At 35.1% G+C, this 19,673-nt stretch overlaps 1 long non-coding RNA gene across 1 annotated transcript in view; it reads right to left on the bottom strand.

The window, feature by feature from the left end:
* LOC118971372 (uncharacterized) overlaps positions 1 to 19,673 on the bottom strand; it is a 376,061-nt gene that overhangs the window by 149,620 nt on the left and 206,768 nt on the right. The window contains exon 5 of the long non-coding RNA XR_005059781.2: positions 18,999 to 19,045. This is a non-coding gene — a long non-coding RNA (uncharacterized lncRNA). The remainder of the gene's footprint in view (positions 1 to 18,998; positions 19,046 to 19,673) is intronic.

Consider the following 19,673-nt stretch of genomic DNA (forward strand, 5'->3'; position numbering starts at 1 on the left):
TCAAACTATTGGAAGTTATCATTTAATAAAAAAGGATTTTAGCTACAAAATAATTTTCACCTTTTACCAGGAAATGGGTTTCATTGGTCATTCTGAGTACAAAGGTCATTTTATTAAGTAGAATTTTAATAAAACTTAATAAATAAGTCAAATGGGTTAAAAAATCAGATGCATTAAGTAACAACTGTGTCTACTGAATAAGAAATAACAGAAAGAGAAGGCTTGTCCAGAAAGGCATCCTACATGTTTGCTAATTAAAAGAGATCAAGGGAAAGGGATGTAATTTTCTCGAGCAAGAGCCTCTTGTAATGAATGGCAGACTCTATTATTTAGTCTGAGCACCAGAAATGGGGGCCGCACAGAAAACAAATGAAGTGGCAACTTCATCACCTCCCAGCAGCATATGGGGCACCTAAGGGGTAGGAGCCACGGGACATGTCATGTGAGACACATGCTTACATGAGCAGCGGAACGACAAGGTGAGTAGTTGGATCGGACACATCTGAGTAACAATCTCAAAATATCAAAGGACTTTTTGTGGTAATTAGTTATGCAAGTTCCACAGTTGGCCAAAGGAGTATTAAGAAGATAAATGGTTAACATGCCGATCTACCCTGAAGAACACAAACGTCTAGCATTCATGATGCTCTGACACCATATATATGTTGCCAACAGATGTGTTAATTAATAGAGAATTGAGGTTTGATTGGACTATTATTCTGTATATTTTAATATTTAATTTAAATTGATAGTTGAATGTCGCAATGTAAATGTAGCCCATGTGGTGAGCATGGCAGCTACAATAGTTGTGCATATTATGCAATCTCTAATAGAGGAAGAAACAGATTCTCTGCTTCTCAGGGAAAACTAAATGCCAGATAACATTTATCTTGCAAAGCCTCTTCTTGATGTGTGGCACAGAATTTAAGTTCCTCATTACTCTTTTATTAGGGTAATCCTGTTCCTTGCTATGGGGTAGACAACAGAATGCAGAAGTTTAAAAGACATTATTTTTCTAGCACTAATAGACAAACACTTAATACATAATGCACTTAACATACTATGATTTGCACAAATTACCCCCTGGTTTTGTTCCCAGCAGACATATCTTGGCATTTCATGGAAATGAAGATTGGAACATCTGTGCTACTATTGAACAAATCTCTTCCTAGAAGTTGTTCTGTAGCAATACCATATGGAGGAAATGTTTTCACATTTCTTTCATTCATTAGACATTACATGAAAAGATCTGTACAATTACTAAGAAAGGAAGCAAGATGACATGAAACCACTTGTAACATTTATTTTTTAATGATATATTCTTTTCATCATTTACACATGCATTGTTTACAAATAACACTTATTGTTTATATTCAGAAGAGACTTCAAAGTTTAAAATTGAAAACCTATAATATAATAATAATTGCTAATATTGATATTCCATCTTATTGTTTATATTCAGAGGAGAGTTCAAAGTTTAAAATTGAAAACCTATAATATAATAATAATTGCTAATATTGATATTCCATCAACCATGGGCCAGGCACTGTTCCAAACACTTTACATACAGTAACTCATTTAATCAACACCTGGGGTAGGTACATTTCCTCAATTGTGAAGATGTGGAAACTGAGGCATGGAGAAGCTAAGACTAGCTGATAAATGGCAGCAATAGTCAGCAGAGACTATGCTGTTAACCACTATACATCTGTTTCCAAAAGGGAATAATTAAGCACTGGATGGAATTCATATTTTGAATGAAAATATATTGCCTTGTTATTAAGAGAACAGATACATGGATTTGTGTTCAAAATTATATCTTTCTAGAGTAAACATTAAAACACAATACTTGGGTACAAGTTGTCTTCCAATCATTAGGTCAAATCCAGATTTATTTTAAAGTAAGTGTGTAAGCACATCTTTCCAAATATTTCCAGAATGTGTGAATATTTATTGATGAATTCTATAGAAAAACCTCTTGTAATAACAAAAACAATAACTTCATAAAGGGGTTACACATAGTTTGTGCTTAATTTTGGCTTATTTAAAATAATATAAAATTTCCCTATTTTTGATGAGTAGCTAGCTTCAGGTGTTAGAAACATCAAAATGAAGTTATAAATTATAATTCTGTGAACAATTTCTATTGTCTTCTCTTCGGTCTGCAAATTATGTTTTTGTTCTATCATCCACAAATAAAAAGCATACTTCAGGGTCAACTACTACACTTAATGTTTCATCTATACAATTGTTTGGCCATTATCTACATCTGTATAGAGTCACACGTGGTAAAGGGAGCATGGGCTATTACAGTCTCTCCCGAAAGCATTTCCACACTGAGCTTTTCTCAAGCAAGAAAAGATTTCTCTAAATGGTTTTAAAACCACATTTCTTATTATAGAATTATTTCAGAGGGGTCTGAACTTAAGATTAATAACAACAAAAGCATGCAGTTTTGGAAACCAGTTTTTCTCATTACTCAGTGAGCATAATCATTTTTTTAAAAATGCCTTTTGCTAGGCTTTACTGCAGACCTCTGAAGTCATTAGATCAAAAGATCTGCAAATGTAACAAGCATGCCAGGTGATTCTGATACAAGTGGTCCATGGAACACATTTTGTTAACACTTCTGTTAATTTGCTATTTTTCAGTATATGCAAATCCCATAATTCTACTTTAATGATGCCCATATATATTACCAAGGCCACAGTAAATGCTAGATATTTCTTGACGCTTGCAATTAAGCTTACACCTGATTTTTCCTCTCCCTCACACTTGATAGAATTTAGTGAAATATTATAGCATATGCTTAGTCTGACCAAGAAGCAATTGGCTAAGAGCTTTGCAGTTCTGCAAAAACTATGTGCCAAACAACAGTCAAATCTATTGCGATGATCAAAACAGGGATTATAAATCCTTGTGCCCCTTCACTATGAAAGAACTGATTTCTGATTTGCTTTCCTGGGCTGTATTCTGCTGGCCAGCTGCGGGATCATTGATAAAAATCCTGAACTTGTGCCACTGCAAATACAAATGAACTCTCCTGGAGCCGTGTGGTACTCTTACTGTGACAAATAGATATTTTAAGTAAATTGACCTCGTGAATGATACGTATTTGTGGTTATTATTGTTATAATTATTATTACTATTATTATTTTGGTTTTGATAGGACAAAGAAAGAAAAAAAATTGACCTTGTGTTTCTAAAGAAAAAACAATAAAATTCTGAGATCCACTCAGAGCCTACAATAAATAAACCTCCATTGTGAGGTTTCTGAAGAAATCACCAAGTTGCCCTCATACTGCCAATTTCTAAAAAATAAAGCACAGATTTGCTGGAAATTAACTGAAGTAATCTAAAAAAAATTAAAAGAAAGAAAAGCGCACAGAATAGGTTTTTAAAACTTGCATTTTGCAAGTGACCTTTATTTAACTCACAATGGTTCCAGATAAAAGAATGATACAAGATGTGTGGAAGTTCGGAGAAAGAAAATTTCAGGCCCCATAGAAAACATGAAAATGTAGAATTAGAAATACTAAAATGTAGCCAAAGAAGTTTTTCCATTATTTTCAACCTCATCCTCATTAAAGGAAAGCCTACACAGCTCTAACTAAATTTCAAGAACTCTCAAGTATGTGTATATGTATGTACCTATCTGTCTGTCTGTCTATCCTCCCATCTATGTGTGTTTTTTTGAGTTAATGTCATGAAAAGAAGAGGTAAAGTTGCTCCTGCACATCACAGAATGTTGTCCTATTTTAGAAGGGAGATGGATTTCCATATGTCCAATCCAACATCAAGATTCTTTGAGTTAATAACCCTTCCCCATTCATGAAAAAAATATCATTTTAAGGCTACAGGAGTATCAGTTAAACAGAGTGGATCAGTTAATCACAATTATAAGCAGTAGAATTTTTATAATTTTCCAATTTTCTGCTCACCATCCAGCAATAACGAGATAGAAAGCTTTCTAAATATCATAACAATTATTAAAGATATTTAGATAAATTCTGTCTTTGGCTTCAGGATTGAATGAAAATCTAGAGTCAGGGGACCCTACAGAAGGCGGACCATTTTAGTGTAAGACTAGGGCTCACTACTGTACCCCGACACTCAGCAACACAGAAAAAACAATTCTAACTCACAAATATCAGATCAGAAAAAATATTTCTTCTCCCTCTCTCTCTCTCTCTCTTTCTCTCTCTCTGCCCAAACCCTTTGTCTTAATAAAATAACCTCTATTAAAAGCATTTTATGATATAAATATATTATACATTTTATCAGATAAAAATCTTTACAAATATAAGATAAACTTAAATTTACATATAAACAAGATGCTTCCTGCCACCTGTCCAACCTCACCCTTATTTTCAGGATTTTTTAATAGAATTGACAACAGAGAAGTTCTCAGCTCTCTGAAGCTTTTTCACCCTGTAGCTGCAGATTGTCTCGGAATAAAGTTATCGGCTGCAAAACATGTAGCCTGTAGCCAAGTGTTAACCTGGTTTTCTTAGAACACAGGTATCTGCCAATGAGATGAAATACTGAAGTTGAGTTATATCTATCACAGAACTACTACAGAAAATGTGTATTCCCTGAAGCATATTTTATCTATGCTCTAACCCCATAATCAAAACCTAGATTCACTGTTAGAGTCACATGTGAATTTGTGTAGACACTGGGAAAAATGCCACATATACTCTTCCACACTGAAATATGTTAGAGTTTTCAGTGAACATGACAGATTAAAAATAGCAGTATATTTGTGAATTATTATTATTTTGCTATTTTGCTGAGAGTGGGGGGGGGGATACTGAGTTCTGGTTTACATTAAAATGGCCCACCCTGTGTGAGGTCCCCGTCTCAGATTTTCATTCAGCCCTGAAACTAAGGATATAAATGATCTACGTACCTCTAAAAATTGTTGCATTTAGGATGCTGCAAACATAGAATCATGGACCATGTTCCACAAACATTTTCTTTCCAATGGTAAAAATAAAAGTGCTCTTATTATTTTTAACATGATGTCAGTCAATATTTAATTATTGAAGTTACCTTTCCAAGACGAACTTTAAATTTGAAAGAGATGAACACGAAGCTACCAAAAAGCCACCGGTCCTGCTGTAGTTCAAGCCTTATCTTTTCCCTGGATTGCGGAAACAAGACACTGACCTCAGACTTACATCCTTTTAATGTACCTTCCGTACAGCCTCCAAATTCACTTTGAGGCATCGCCGGCATGTTGATGACATTTCTATGGTTAAGAACTGTTACGGAATCGGTCCGGTTACAAGGTAAAGAGCAGTCCTCAGAGAGCACACATCCTCTCTGCCTGCTTCTCCGCCCTCACTTCTCAGGTCCCTCAAGCCCTTCCATGCTAACGAGACCAATTACGTGCTGTTCTGTGAACACATTTCCTCTTACACTTGATTCTTTGTTCTTTATCTTCTTTCTTTGGCTCCGCACCCCAACAACAAAAAAAAATCTCTTCATGTTTTACGTTTAGCTTACTTATAACTTGTAAGCTGCACCGGATTCTCAAGTGGGATGAATCACTCTCTCAGTTATCCCTCATTCTTTCTTGTGCCTATTTTTGTAGGACTGAAGCTTTATTACAAGGGGGTCTCTGTCTGTCTTTCCTTACTACTAAGGCCATAAGATGCTAATGACAGCAAAATGTGATGGTCATGTCTATGCCCTCAGCACTGAGCACACAGTACAGAGAAAAATCAATATTCAACAAATGAAGGAAGAAAGGCAGGCGGGGGGGGGGGGGTAGATAAAGAAAGAACTGTTGAGTTGTACTGGGAAAACTTGATAACCTACTTAGAGAAGGAAAGAATACTTACCAACTACAGTCGATTGCCTCAGACACTATATAAAATATACATACTTTTTTAAGAGAAGATAGATTCATTTTATCCATGCTTTTGTTCATAAAATGCTAAGATTTCAAAATAATCACATGATTAGCTAGAACATTGGAAAGAAAACTGCAGGTTCTAGTTAGCATTATTGTTTTGTGTGCTTTGTACCAAATCTTGAAATCTTGAGAAAATCTTGAATTTCAAAAATCTCTGATTTTTTCTCCTCCTATGTATCCTTAGTCCCTATCACAGAAATGGGTACCTTAATGTTAATAAATAATTGAACAAATGACTAAATACATTTGTTATCTCTAGGTTTTCAAATGAGTGATTAAAATAAAGCGACGCTACTCCAGACTGAAGGGTGGCTCCAGTTCAGAGATTACACAGAACCACAGCGGTTGCTGTGATCACCCGTTTATAACAGAGTTTGTTGCTAGACTTTTTAACTTTTCAATAATGTAATCTTGAGTTGTTATTTTTTTAGGACTTCTTTTTTAAAGGCAAGTTTTTTTCTTTTATTAGTGACTGCTTTCACAATTAGGACACTTTCCTCTCTTCCCTCATAAACCACACTGAAATTCGGAGGTACTCATGAGTGCTTTGAAGAGAGAAAACAGCAATAAAGGAATTAAATATGTTGATTCTATCACCCCTCACTTTTTGCACTCAGATTATCTCCCACTCAATATTACCCCTTTTACCCCAATATATACTCACCCTCTGTCTAACATAGTTTTACTCCCTAAACATGACCAATTCTAGTTCAGTTCCCATTCTTCATATTGCTGAACTTATTCTAGTGACTGTCACACTTGCCTCAGATCTGACTTTGATTCATTATAACCACTTTCTTTTCTTTCTGTACAGGATGGAGCCTCTTCGACCTACAACTCTTACCATTTTCCATGCCTTCAAATCACCTCCTGATAATGAACTCATTTGTGTTGAGCCAGGAATGCTGAGCAGCATTGAGGTAACATGCCACTGACCTTTTATTCTTAGGCATGCCTTAGGTTAAAATACAGATAAATTCATGGAGCTCTTATAGAATAAACCAGCTGGCCTCCCAGACACTGATCAGGGGGAGGAAATTTTAGTTTGAGACATTCAAAGCAGACATAAAAATTCATAAACTCAATGGATCACAGTTAAATCGGCTTAGGGGAACTGACTCATCCATCAGACATTCAATAGATGAATGCACAAATCAGAAAACCTAATTATTAAGTTACAATGAGAAATATAACTGAAAGGTAAACTTGATAATTTGTGCCTCTGTTCACTTCATTGTCCTTATGGGAAAATTAAAAAAAAAAGCATTCAGAACTTTTGATAATTGTACAATCAGAGCAAGTGAAGTTAACTGGAAAATCTTAATAACGAATTGCCTGAAGTTGGCATAGTTTGATATATCCATATTTTTAATAAGGATACACACACAAAAATTATTTTTGACTTACTAAAGTCTCACCCTCTGAGAGCAATTGAAATGCACTGATTAATATTCTAGATCAAACAAACAGCTCACATATTAACAAACTTTCCTCGAATCACTGCAATCACATTGATAAAACTTTACCATTTTACTTCAACAGTAAAACAGTTTATTTATTTACAAAACACTTTATTTATGGAAACAAGAGAAAGTATTGCTGTCAGGGATTTGTATGTGTAATCAACTAATATTAGGAAAAAAAAAATTGAAGGAAGTATTTGTCTCTCTTTCTCTGCATACGCATTTAACTTTCACAGTTAGAGCTGTTTAATCTCTGCCTATCAACTAAACCACACATCAACAGAGAAATAACTGAAACTTGAGAACTTTGAGTCTTTTGAGTCTTTGGGAGCTGTGCTTGACATACATAATTATTTTGTTTTGAGCAAATAAATGTATTCTTACTTCATTTTATTCCAGATCATGTTTATATTTCTGTAATATGTTAGAGATAGTGTGTAAGAGGTATAGAATATGATTTTTTGTTCACAACAATTTTTAGAAAATATGCCATCTTGTTCTGTCATTAATTGAAAGATCAGACAGCAAATCAAGTATTTAAAGAACTTGAAAATGTTGATCCTAACTTCGGACAAAGGAATTCTCAACTTTCTCTGCATGTTTCTCTGCAGCACCTATGAGGCTCCGTGTCTAGCAGGTGTGACTAGACAGAGTGGGAGAAATAGATCAACCAAAAGACAATACAATGTAGAGCGCATCACTTCTCACGGAGGCTGAGTAAGCTCTGGGGAAGGATGACTCTTCTCCTGGGAGGCTTGGGGGAGACTTCACAGAGGAAGTAAGGACTCAGACTGAGTTTTGGTATGTAAGATGAAGCCCTAAGTCATGGGCATGGAGGACTTGAGTAGAGGAAAGAGAATAGGAGAGAGGAGATGAGAGACAGAGTGGAAAGGAGAGACAGTAGTAGATTTCAGTATAAATAAATGGGACATGGGAATATACGATATGTCAGTATCAGTGCAGGGGTTATAAGAAGTATAGGGGTAAATTGTGAGGGATCTTGCTGTCTTGTGAAATGCATCTCTGAAATTTCTCCCTGTTCTGCATCTATTACTTTTCTTTCTTTTTTTTTTTTTAAACAGCACCCATCTCAGTTTTGGAAGATTTCTCCTCCTCTCTGGTAACTAGGGCAGCTCACTGTAGAGTCCTACACCTGCCCAGGAAATTCATATGATAAACAGTTTCCTTCTCAGTTACTAAGTAAAATGCATTTTCTACTTCTTCATGGATGGCAAAATGCAAAGATAGTAAGTATCTCAGAGTTAACTATGATCATTATTTCTAGTACAGAAAGCAGTCTGACAGAATGGCATAAGAGAAGTCAATAATTTTTTTCCATCATCATGTTATCATAAAACATAACAAAGGCAAATAGTATTATTATTTGCACTATATTGAATTTCTGTTAGATTTATGTAGTTGAACTGAATCCAGAAAAATACACCATGCAAACGGTTCTTGACTTCATTTTGGAGGCATTAGCAAGCCTGATGAATCTGAAATGCAGATATCAACAAGGACAGAGATACATTTTAGAGAGATTAATTTGCTGGCAGTATACAGTATGAATTTGAGAAGAATAATCTAGCGGCACGGAATCTATCTTGAAATTTAGAGTGGTAATAGAGCTTGACTTTGACAGAATAAATTAATATTCTTTTAAGAGGCAATATTTTTTTAAATGGTAGATCTAGATTAAGAGGATGAGTTAAACCCACACAAAAGGCTTCAGTGACTCCTCATTACAATCCTAGGACTTCTATGAGTCTGCTTACAAGGCCTTGCACAATATGATCCCTGCTTATTATCTCCACTAATTGGTAACTGCCTTCTTTGTTACACACTATGATTCATCCCCATTTGCCTGTTTGGTGGGAAGAAATGTGAACACTGGAAGTGAACCTAGCAAAGGAAAAATAGCAGATCCAGGCAATCATCTGGTCTTGGCTGAGAAGAGTGGCAACGCAGTTCATCCAGTTAAAAAAAACTATCATGTAATATATATATAACATGTGTATTACATATAACAAAGAAACTGTTAAGACTCTGTGTTGTGTCTTCATCCCCACATACATTGGTGTGACTTCAGATATTATCAGGATAGGATTAGAAAGTAAATTTGTGAACCAGGCACCTAAACCCTTCTGAAGTGCAAGACGGCCTCACTCCCTCTAGCGAAGTTTACACTGGATCATCTTGTAACACAGCATTGTCCCCAAAGACTTAATCTCATCAGTTCCATGGCTTTACTGTACAGAACGCAAGCAATTTTACTTTCGGGAACAATTTCTGTCCCTCGGACTGCCAGATGCCAGGCAAAGGATCTCATTCTCCTTAAGCAATACTTGAATAAAGTAAGCAAGGTTTTGTTTCTAGATTTCAAGCTGAAAAACTCTGTCTGCAAATGACAGAAGTTAAAAAATAGCCAGGCATTTCTTTACTTAAGGTAGTAAAATTGTGGAAAACAACACCTGAAAGGTAATTGGAGCAATTTCAAATTAAATTATTTAACAGTCCTCAATGTCCATTTTCACTCTTCAACCCCTTTTACAAGCTTTGTTGCTCCTTCCACAAAGCCTGCATGGTCACTAATAGTAATTTTCCTTTTACTCATTACACTACAACCTATTTAATTAAAATAGCTCATACAAGAAGTTTACAAGTAATTTCACTTGGTTGTGTAGTTACTTGACTTCTTAACCTTCTTTTCAAAATAATTATTAAAGGAAGGAGACTTGTTTGGATATACTGTTTCTTGGTAACCAGGAATTGATAGAGATTATTTTTCCAGCAAATGGAAGGATCAGGAGAGAAGCAGATACATCTTCTCCCTTTTGTTTAAGCTACAACGCTTCATGCCTCATCTATATATGGTAAGGGATTGGGATCATTCTCCTACTCGAGGTTAAAAAATCCATGAAAAGCTGGAAGAATTATGATTGTATTTATAGAGACAAATAACATATAACTAAAAAGAAAGTTAGTGAACTGAGGGTACGGAGAGTGTTGTATTTCTGAATCTTTAGTACTTGTGCAATGCATACACCACACTGATTGCTCAATATAAATTTATTGAATAACTTTTGTATCAATGTTAGGTGACAATCTTATTATACATTATTTGTATTGTTCCAGTGCTCCATGATGTGAATTAAATGTCTGTGCCATTTATTTCAGGGGAACTGTGCTTATTAACAACGATACCCAATTCAGTTTCCTCTTATACTGGTGCCTCAAAATTTGGTTTGCTCCCAGCTGTGCAGTTATTACATTAGAAATTTAAAACCCAGAATCCAGTTATCTGTGAATTCAATTTCTACTATATAATATTGTAAAATAGCATAGAACAATAACATTTAAAAACTAGAAAACATCTTAAGGCACCAAGGAAATGAGCAGCAAACATTCTTAGTGAAAAAGTATAACAAATAGTAAATAATCTGTTTCAGTAATTTTCATATATAAAACAATGTTATTTCTAAAGTTAAAAATAAAAGGGATTATGTAGGTGGCCCAAGAAAAGCTTAATTGGAACAAAAAAAAAAGAGCTCTTAATGCTTCATATTGGATCTTTCTAGATAACATGTTAACCTAAAATTGAAGTGTTCTGAGTGAATAAAATGTATAATTAAAATAGACAATTCTGATTTTCACATTGAATCTTCCTTAATACAAATATTTACACTGTTTTATAAAATTATTCTAATTGATTTTGAAGGACACAAGAAAAAAATCAGACGGGCTGTACCAAATTCAGAGTTTTTATACTGTTCAAAACATGTGGCATGAGAGTTCACAGCTCTCAAATTATAGACTCTAAAACAAAAGATTAAATTTCTGTAATCAGCCTTAATTATACTTCAGTACTGTATCTATGGCACCCAAACTGTGCCAAATTCCACCCAATATAATCAATTTCAGGAACTTATATTTATATAACTATCCCACATGATTCAGGCTTGGTTACATTTATTCATAGCCTATTCATATGACGCTAAAAAGAACTATAATTATTAGACTGAAATGCCACATATGCCAGCAGGTCACTTTCTTAGAAGGCAGTTCTCCTTTACATAGGAAGGGTCATCATAATTTCCTAGGCACCAGTGACATCAAAGGGAGGAATTAGTTTCATGGAACTCCCCAGTCATCAGAGCAAAGGAGGCCAGAGCTCCACGTGTAAAGCAATGTTCAGAAATCATGCAGACCATGAGGAAACCTGGGGTCAAGGATGTTTCGTATTTGTGATGCCTAAATTAGGCTTAGGCATCTGGTTTAGATCGGTGGTTTCCAAGTAATTTATACTTCAGATTCTTTTATACTCTTAAAAATTACTGAGGCCCCCAAAGAGCTTTTTTTCTTTTAACATAACTATATCTATGAATAGTTACCAAAATGGAAATTAAAACTGAGAAATTCTAGCATACTTATATGTGAATTCATTGAAAATAAAAGCAGTCAGTACATTATATGTTTCTGACAGGGTATACGCTTTAGCCTATGGAACACTCCACCCTATGCTTGCAAAGGAATAACGACATGAATGGAAACTAAGATGGCAATATTAACATAAAGGGAGTTTGGACCTCTGTACCCCAGTAAGCATCTAAGGAGCCGCTGGGGCCTCCAGGCCACACTGTGAGAACCTGGGTAGCTGGTTCCCAGCCCTGACTCCCCTGTGAGCCAATGGGAAGCCTTGGAAAGACACAGATGCCAAAACAGCTCCTCAGAGAGCCTGATCTAATTACTCTTCAGGAAGCTGTGGATCCGTCTCCCGCATGTTCTGATATGCTTGCTGCCAGGGGTTAAGAACTACTGGTTTTGATTAACTGTGTAACGAGACATGTCTTCATCTTGATGTTTTCACATCTTTATAAATTTAGGTCATCCTCACTTTCTTCTTTGGGATTCTTTTTTTTTTTTTTTTTTTTTTTTGGTGGGATGGTAGATATTTAAAACATATACACTATATGCTATTTAATATAAAATTAAGTATTATTACAAATAAACACACTGATGAAATATGGCCCCATGACACAATTCTTCACAGTGAATAAATAAGAAAAACATGTTAGACTTTTTTTACAGGGATACAAATGGATGATTTACTAAACAGTCAAATGAAATCTGAAGTTTTGTTTGGTATGCCCAGAAAAGAATTGTCAGACAAAGGTATCATTCTTCCTTGTGATTTAAATTGTAAGGCTGTTTTCATGTCAGGGAAATGACGTGTAGCTGATAAAGACAGTCAGACAGTCCTGTGCCAGCAGAATGACTCACAGCAGAGGGAAGGAAGGAATGATAATAAATCTGCAAGTCTTTGCTGCCCATCAGAGCCCATATTTCCGTAGCTCTATGCCAGTTTCAGCGAGACTGTCTTCTGAATAATCAGCTATCAACAAATTACAGTATACCATGATTTCTCATTTTCTAAACATATAATAACTATTTAAATTATTCACAAGGTTTTAAAATGTATGGAAAAAAAACCTGGAGCATCACTATTACTGATTTCCGAATCTTAATTTTCTATTATTTCTAAAACACAGCATTGCTGGCAACTGTTTTCAAGGCTTCATTCAGACCTTTGCTCCTTTGTAAAAACAATTTCATTGCCTCAGAACTCTTATCTTTCTCAAGTACTTTAGATCAGTCGATCTCAATGGGGGTTGATTCCCCCCCCCCTGGGGATATTTGTTTCAGATTGAGTCTACTTTTTGTTGTCACAACTGGGGAAGGAGATTGCTACGTATCTTGTAGATAGAGATAAGATGCTGCTGAACAAGCCACAGTGCACAGAACGATCCCCCTTCAACAACAATCATCGGGCCCAAATGTCAATAGTGCCAAGGGGGAGAAATCTGGATCAGATGATGTATTAACAATGCGTGGTTGCTAGTGGTTCATTACAGACACATAAAACTGCTGAGCTGATCTTTGAAAAAGACACATAAAATGTAGTTCTATTCCTTTCTAAGTGAATGGGATGAGTAAAAATGATTTCTTATTAGCAAATACTCAGAGATTAATCAAAACAGCAGAAAGCCAGAAGTTAACCAACCTATCTAAAAATGATCGTCCAAAGATATCTTTGCTTATCACACGATAGTAACACTTGAGTTCCATTTAACAATAGTTTTTTTTCCCTCTTTTTATAATACAATTGAATATTTTTATGCTATAAAATCATCAATTATAGAATGCTATAGATATTTGATTTACTTTATTACCTCTCAGGATGAGTTTGATGACTGCTGACTTCTACACAGGATGAAATAGCATCTTGTGACCTGATTGGAGGGACACTGCCAGAAGAAAGAAAACTGTTTTCCCTGCAGTCCTTTCCTCAAAGCTGCCATTCCACTATTTTTTAGCAAGCATTTAAAGGACCAAGCCTCCAGAATTGCCACAGAACAGGTCAAGTACTCCCAAGAGAGGAAGCATGATTCTATTATCATTCTCTGACTGCCTACTCATCCAGAGATGTCCTGGGGTAGCGGGGAATAGAAGTCTTTGCTAAGAAAGAACACAAGGACTCTAGCGAGCTGGGTCAGGAATCATAGGAGTTGAGATGCTTTGCGTCGTCTTTTTAAACCTTTTGTTCCAGCTTACCTTTTTCTGTTTCAAAAGCTGGACTATTCTTCCTTTAAGAAAATGAATTATTGCTTCTATTCAAAGGAGTTTTAAAAGGTATATAAAGTAAGACTATTTGTTTCAGGGAAAAAAATCATAAAAATGTAAACTGATTTGAAATGAATCTACTTAAATATGGCTCAAATAAAGCATAAAACATTAGATACCTTCTTATACTATATGTGGGACCACTAATTCGTTGGCTGAAAGCATTAGTTAAGTAGAGAATTATTAAAACTTGATAGATATTTAAGCCCTTTGAATGAATCAGTTAAAGGAAGGGAATGTTAAAAATTGATATAGAGTTTAAATATTGAATTTTTGTGTAAAACATGCAAACATGATCATTCCCTAATCTTTCCTGCAGGGCCAAGTCTTTCTACTTGAATATGATTGAAACATTAAAACTTATCCCCTGCCTATAGCACACCCAAACCTGTTATATACAATGGCTACTTTCATTTTTTAAGTGGAATGAGAACTTACAGACTATTAAGCATCCTAAGTGCACTATTTTTCTAGTTTTCCCCACTTATTTTTTTCTAATCATTCATGATTGTCTAACCAATAATTCTATTAACCAATTATATGTATTTTTTTAGCTTTTCAAAACATTCAACTCAGTTTTTATAGCAAAACACCATTTCTCACACATATTTTAGGAGCTTATCTAATAATTCCTTCTACTTACAATAAGTAGAAAAGAATAAACGGCCTTGGAGACCTACTAATTGACTATTGAAAAGTGAAAACCCAACTGATCATCGCAAGATTAGTGTGTCTTAAGGATTGAAGAGTGAGTCACCTCGCAGATGAGATGAAATGCAGGTTATGTCCTAATTTACAGAGCAGAGAATGCATTGAGTGTTGAAATGTTATTTTATGTACTGTTTATAAACAATTATAAAATGTACACTATTTTTCTTTTTCAAATATGTAAACAGTCTTACACATGATTCTCATGTCACATCCAAAAGTTCATGATTTTATTTGCGTTGTATATTGATATGTACTGTATGTTAGAAATGTACAACATTTGTAAATAAACTAGAGATCAAACTTTGACTGGATGGCTAGAGGTAGACAAATGATGGATTATTGAGTGGGGATTCTGGATGGATTATTGAGTGGGGATTCTTCAGACCTGCAAAGTGGACTACATTTACATGGAAAATAAACTTAAGTTCCCTCACCTCTTACAGGAAGTAGACAGGGTGGGGACCAGACACATGCTTCAAGCTTACCAGTCAGAAGAAATGAATGTTTCCATACCTTTACCTATCACTTTAGCTCTCATTCCTCCTATCCAGGCTTCAAGAAAAGCTAGAGAGTAATAGAGTGGGTAAAACATTGTCTGGAACTGTAATGTTTGAGATGAGACAGAGCATTTTTCTCTTCCAAAGTTGGGATAGAGTTTTTCAAGAGATCCACACAGAGAGACTAGGAATGCTTGTTGGAAGGAAGAACTGATTTGCTACCCTTTTAAATGGTCATTAAGAGGCAAGTCCTGCTGGCTTGCAGTGGTACTGCTACTGAACGAAGAAAGAGTTGTTGAAGAACTTGAAAGACTATCTGGAGTTGGGAACCTACACATAGAGAGGGGTCCTTGTTCCTTGAACAAGGAGCAGTTTCTTGAAATTGAGAAGGCTTTTGAGAGTGGCTGACAGCAGAGGGAAAAGAAGGCGCTGTAACACGTGTGTCTGGGAAGGAGACTGGACAACGCTGTGCCCCAAAGCCCATGGAGAGTTCAGAAGATGACTTCGCTATTTCCTTGTGCCTTCAGATAGGGATCACAGGAATGAGAGAATAAGACAGGAACACTATATATACCTATCCATTTTCCAAATGAGGACCTGCTCCTTCGAGAGAAAGTGTTGGGGCTATACATTAAAGCTGGGAATGAAGAGGCTCTCTGAGAGCATCCTTAGTGGAGACTAGGAAAGCAACTGCACACGATTTCCCCAAGGAACGGTGTACACTCTGTTTAGCGGGGTCACCATTTGTTAAGTGGCATTACCCATAAGTGAATCCAAGAAAGGGAAATCAGGATTTCAGTCCCTTCACAACCACAGTTGGCAAGGGACTTAAGACTTCTGCCCTCTTCTCCTCCTTTTCCAGGGAAGTCCCAGAACAGCTAGTGCCAGGGGAAGGCATGGGGACCCGGGATATGAGATTTCAACAAGACTCTACAGGACTAAATTTCTTATAATTAAAATAACTGAGAAGCTATGTGAACTGTTCAGCTTGTTGTGCAAACATTGAAAAGGGTAAATAATTTAATAGATCGTAGTCAAAAGTAACAATTGTTGGAAAACAAAATCATTTTATTTTCCCCACTGAGTTGAGACTGCTCAGTGATGCTAGGGTTAAGAAAAGAAGAGGAATTTTTCAGTGGGGACATATCTATACATTTTGAGTTCATTAGTGAACATTTTTGTGTTATGGTGACTTTAATTTCCCCCTGTAATCTCAAAACTGTGCATACTTTCTTAATAAACACTTGGGCAATACGAACCTCAAAGATATTCTGGGCTACTGTACTCTTTCTCCTATTGAACCAAATTGGAGTTAACATAATTATTTACATTTCCACTATACTGTTAAATTAATTTAAAAATCAAAGAAAAGAGCAACTTTTAAACTCTTGATATTAGACAGAGAAAAGATTGTACCCTTATGGGGTGAGTGGTATATAACTGATTATTTCAAATTAAGAAATGTTCTTCACCTCCTATACTGCTGGTGGGAATATAAATTTGTTCAACCATTGTGGAAAGCAATATGGACATTCCTCAAAAACTAAAAATAGAAATACCATTTGACCCAGGAATTACACTCCTAGAAAATTACCCAAAGAAAACAAGTTCCCTGATTCAAAAAGACAGATGCACCCCTATGTTTATCGCAGCACTATTTACAATAGCCAAGATATGGAAGCAACCTAAGTGTCCATTGGTAGATGGATAAAAAAGATATGGGACATATACACAATGGAATATTATTCAGCCATAAGAAGAAAACAAATCCTACCATCTGCAACAACATGGACGGAGCTAGAGGGTATTATGCTCAGTGAAATAAGCCAGGCAGAGAAAGACAACTACAGAATGATTTCACTCGTCTGTGGAGTTTAACAACAAAGTAAAACTGAAGGAACAAAACAGTAGCAGACTCACAGAACCCAAGAATGGACTAACAGTTACCAAAGGGAAAAAAATTGAGGAGGGTGGGTGGGAAGGGAAGGATAAGGGGATTAAGGGGCATTATGATTAGTGCACATAATGAGGGGGGGCATGGGGAAGGCAGTATAACACAGAGAAGACAAGTACACTGATGGACAGTGACTGTTACGGGTTATGTGGTGGGGACTTGATAATGGGGGGGAATCTAGTAACCACATTGTTCATGTGAAATCTGAACATTAAACTGTATATCAATGATACCTTAATAAAAATTAAAAAAAAGAAAAATGTTCTTTAGTTAGTAAGTCTAAGGGTAGTCCCAAATGCAATTGTTTGTGTTCTCTAAATCATTACATTGTCCTCTAGAACACTTATTTACAACTTTTTTGCAAGTGACACTTAAACCAGTAAAATGCATTTATAATTTTAAAAGTTCCCTGGGATGCACCTATCTTTCTGTTGTAAGTGTGAATCTTTCATCAACCATCAAGTATTTATTGAGAATCCACTATGTGCCAGACGCTGTCCCAAACAATGGTAATATTTTTGTCTTCATGGCTTCATAAGTTTGGATAGTCAGCAAAATAATGAATCAGTAGAATATAGTTACATAAATGCTAAGGAAAAGCATGCATAGAGAAAAGCAGAGAGGAGGCACCCTGAAATCTAAGGTTTAGTTTTAGGAATTTAGGATTCAAGAAAGGAATGAGATTTACTTGAATTTTGGAAAAGGATAAATCAGGCTGGAAAGGATTTTTTAGGAAGCATATACAAAGCTGATAGGAGAGAGACTTATATGTGTGAGATATGCTTATTTAGATGCTTGGGGACCTATGGTGGGCATTGAGACCTGAGATGAGGAAAGGACCAGCTCATAAGGGGTCTTGTCAGTTAACACCAAGTCTGCTGTGGTATGCAAAAGAAAACTCTACATAGATCTTTATAGAAATTTCTAGAGAAGCTTCCCACAGTTTTGTGAGCACAGCACAAGCAGACATTACTGGCCAAGAGGGCACCAACAGTCTCCTCAGCAATCAGCAAAGCCATTTTCAGCATGTGAAAATGTTTTATGCAGGAAATTCACTACATCAAGCTTGAAAAATATTTTTTATTCTAAAAAGATATAGTTTATTTGCTATTCTTAAAACCTTTTTGTTTATTTTAATATAGAAATGGCTCACATTAAAAAATAAAACCCTCTCCTTGGACAGAGGTAAAGTTTATGGAATGTGTATATATTTATTTGACATGATAAACGAAATCTTTCTCAACCTGGGAACCTAAAGTGCATCTACAGGTTATTTCCCAGATTCATTGCCAATGAAGTTGTCACAATTAGGAATGCTTTCATTACCCCATATTATTAAGATTTTTATGAAAATTCTAGAATGTGATATATAAGGAGTCCCTAAGAACATTTATAGAAATAGCAAGCAGTATTAACTCTCTTAAAAATAGGAAAAAAAATTAACAGACAATCCAAAGAATCAGTCAGTGTAATATCTTAAAGTATCTCACCATCACTAGCAATTATTAAATGAAAATTAAAATCACAAATAAGATTTCACACACATTATTTGGGTAAAAATTTCAAATCTATAAGAAGTGCAGTGATAGGCCCTCCATAACGTCTCACGGAAATGTAACTTACACATATCATCCCTAGGGAAATCCCATCAGTTTCATGGTCCAACATAGACAAAATATATAAAGCAACTCTTGGAAGATCTTAGAGTATCCAATTCATTATGGCATTTTACAGGATAAAATTTAACATGTATAAAGGTGAACACTTACCCATATCCTGGAGTTTAACTTCACTGCAAGGACATCATCATCTTTGTCTTGTGAAAAAAAATAGGAAAATAATCAATATGCTGCAATACAAAAATTTATTGAATTAAATAAATTTAGATTACATTTCCATATTTTCCAATATAATATGTACATATTCTAAATCACCACTATTACTAATTTATTCTCTAATTCTCCATCTACATTTTGTAATGTAATGACTAACAATTTAGTGCTTTTTTCCTTTTAAATTTCCCTTAATACAATAATGGAAATATTAAAAATGTGCAATCATGGTGTTGAAGTTGTATTAAATGTTAATTATATTAAAGAAGTAATCAATTTCATATTTTAAATATCATTACACTATTAATTTTCCTGAGTAATTTTATTTTAATATTAAACTATAGACCTGTTTCAGATGTTACTACAGTTTGAACACTGTTATGCTTTGTGTAGTTATGTAATATTTTATAGGAAACTGATTGCATTCTTAACATATATCATTTGAACTATTTCAATATCAATGCTCAAATCACCTAATTTCTATTTTTAGACCAAGAATTTATATGAAAATATATAATTAGAACTTGTCATTTTATTTTAATTAATTTGTATTTCTCTTTAATACTATCTAGACAATATAAGAAATACATTGACACTCACATCATTAAAATA

This window comes from Manis javanica, chromosome 16 (genome assembly GCF_040802235.1).
Source record: "Manis javanica isolate MJ-LG chromosome 16, MJ_LKY, whole genome shotgun sequence".
In the NCBI taxonomy this organism is placed as follows: Eukaryota; Metazoa; Chordata; class Mammalia; order Pholidota; family Manidae; genus Manis; species Manis javanica.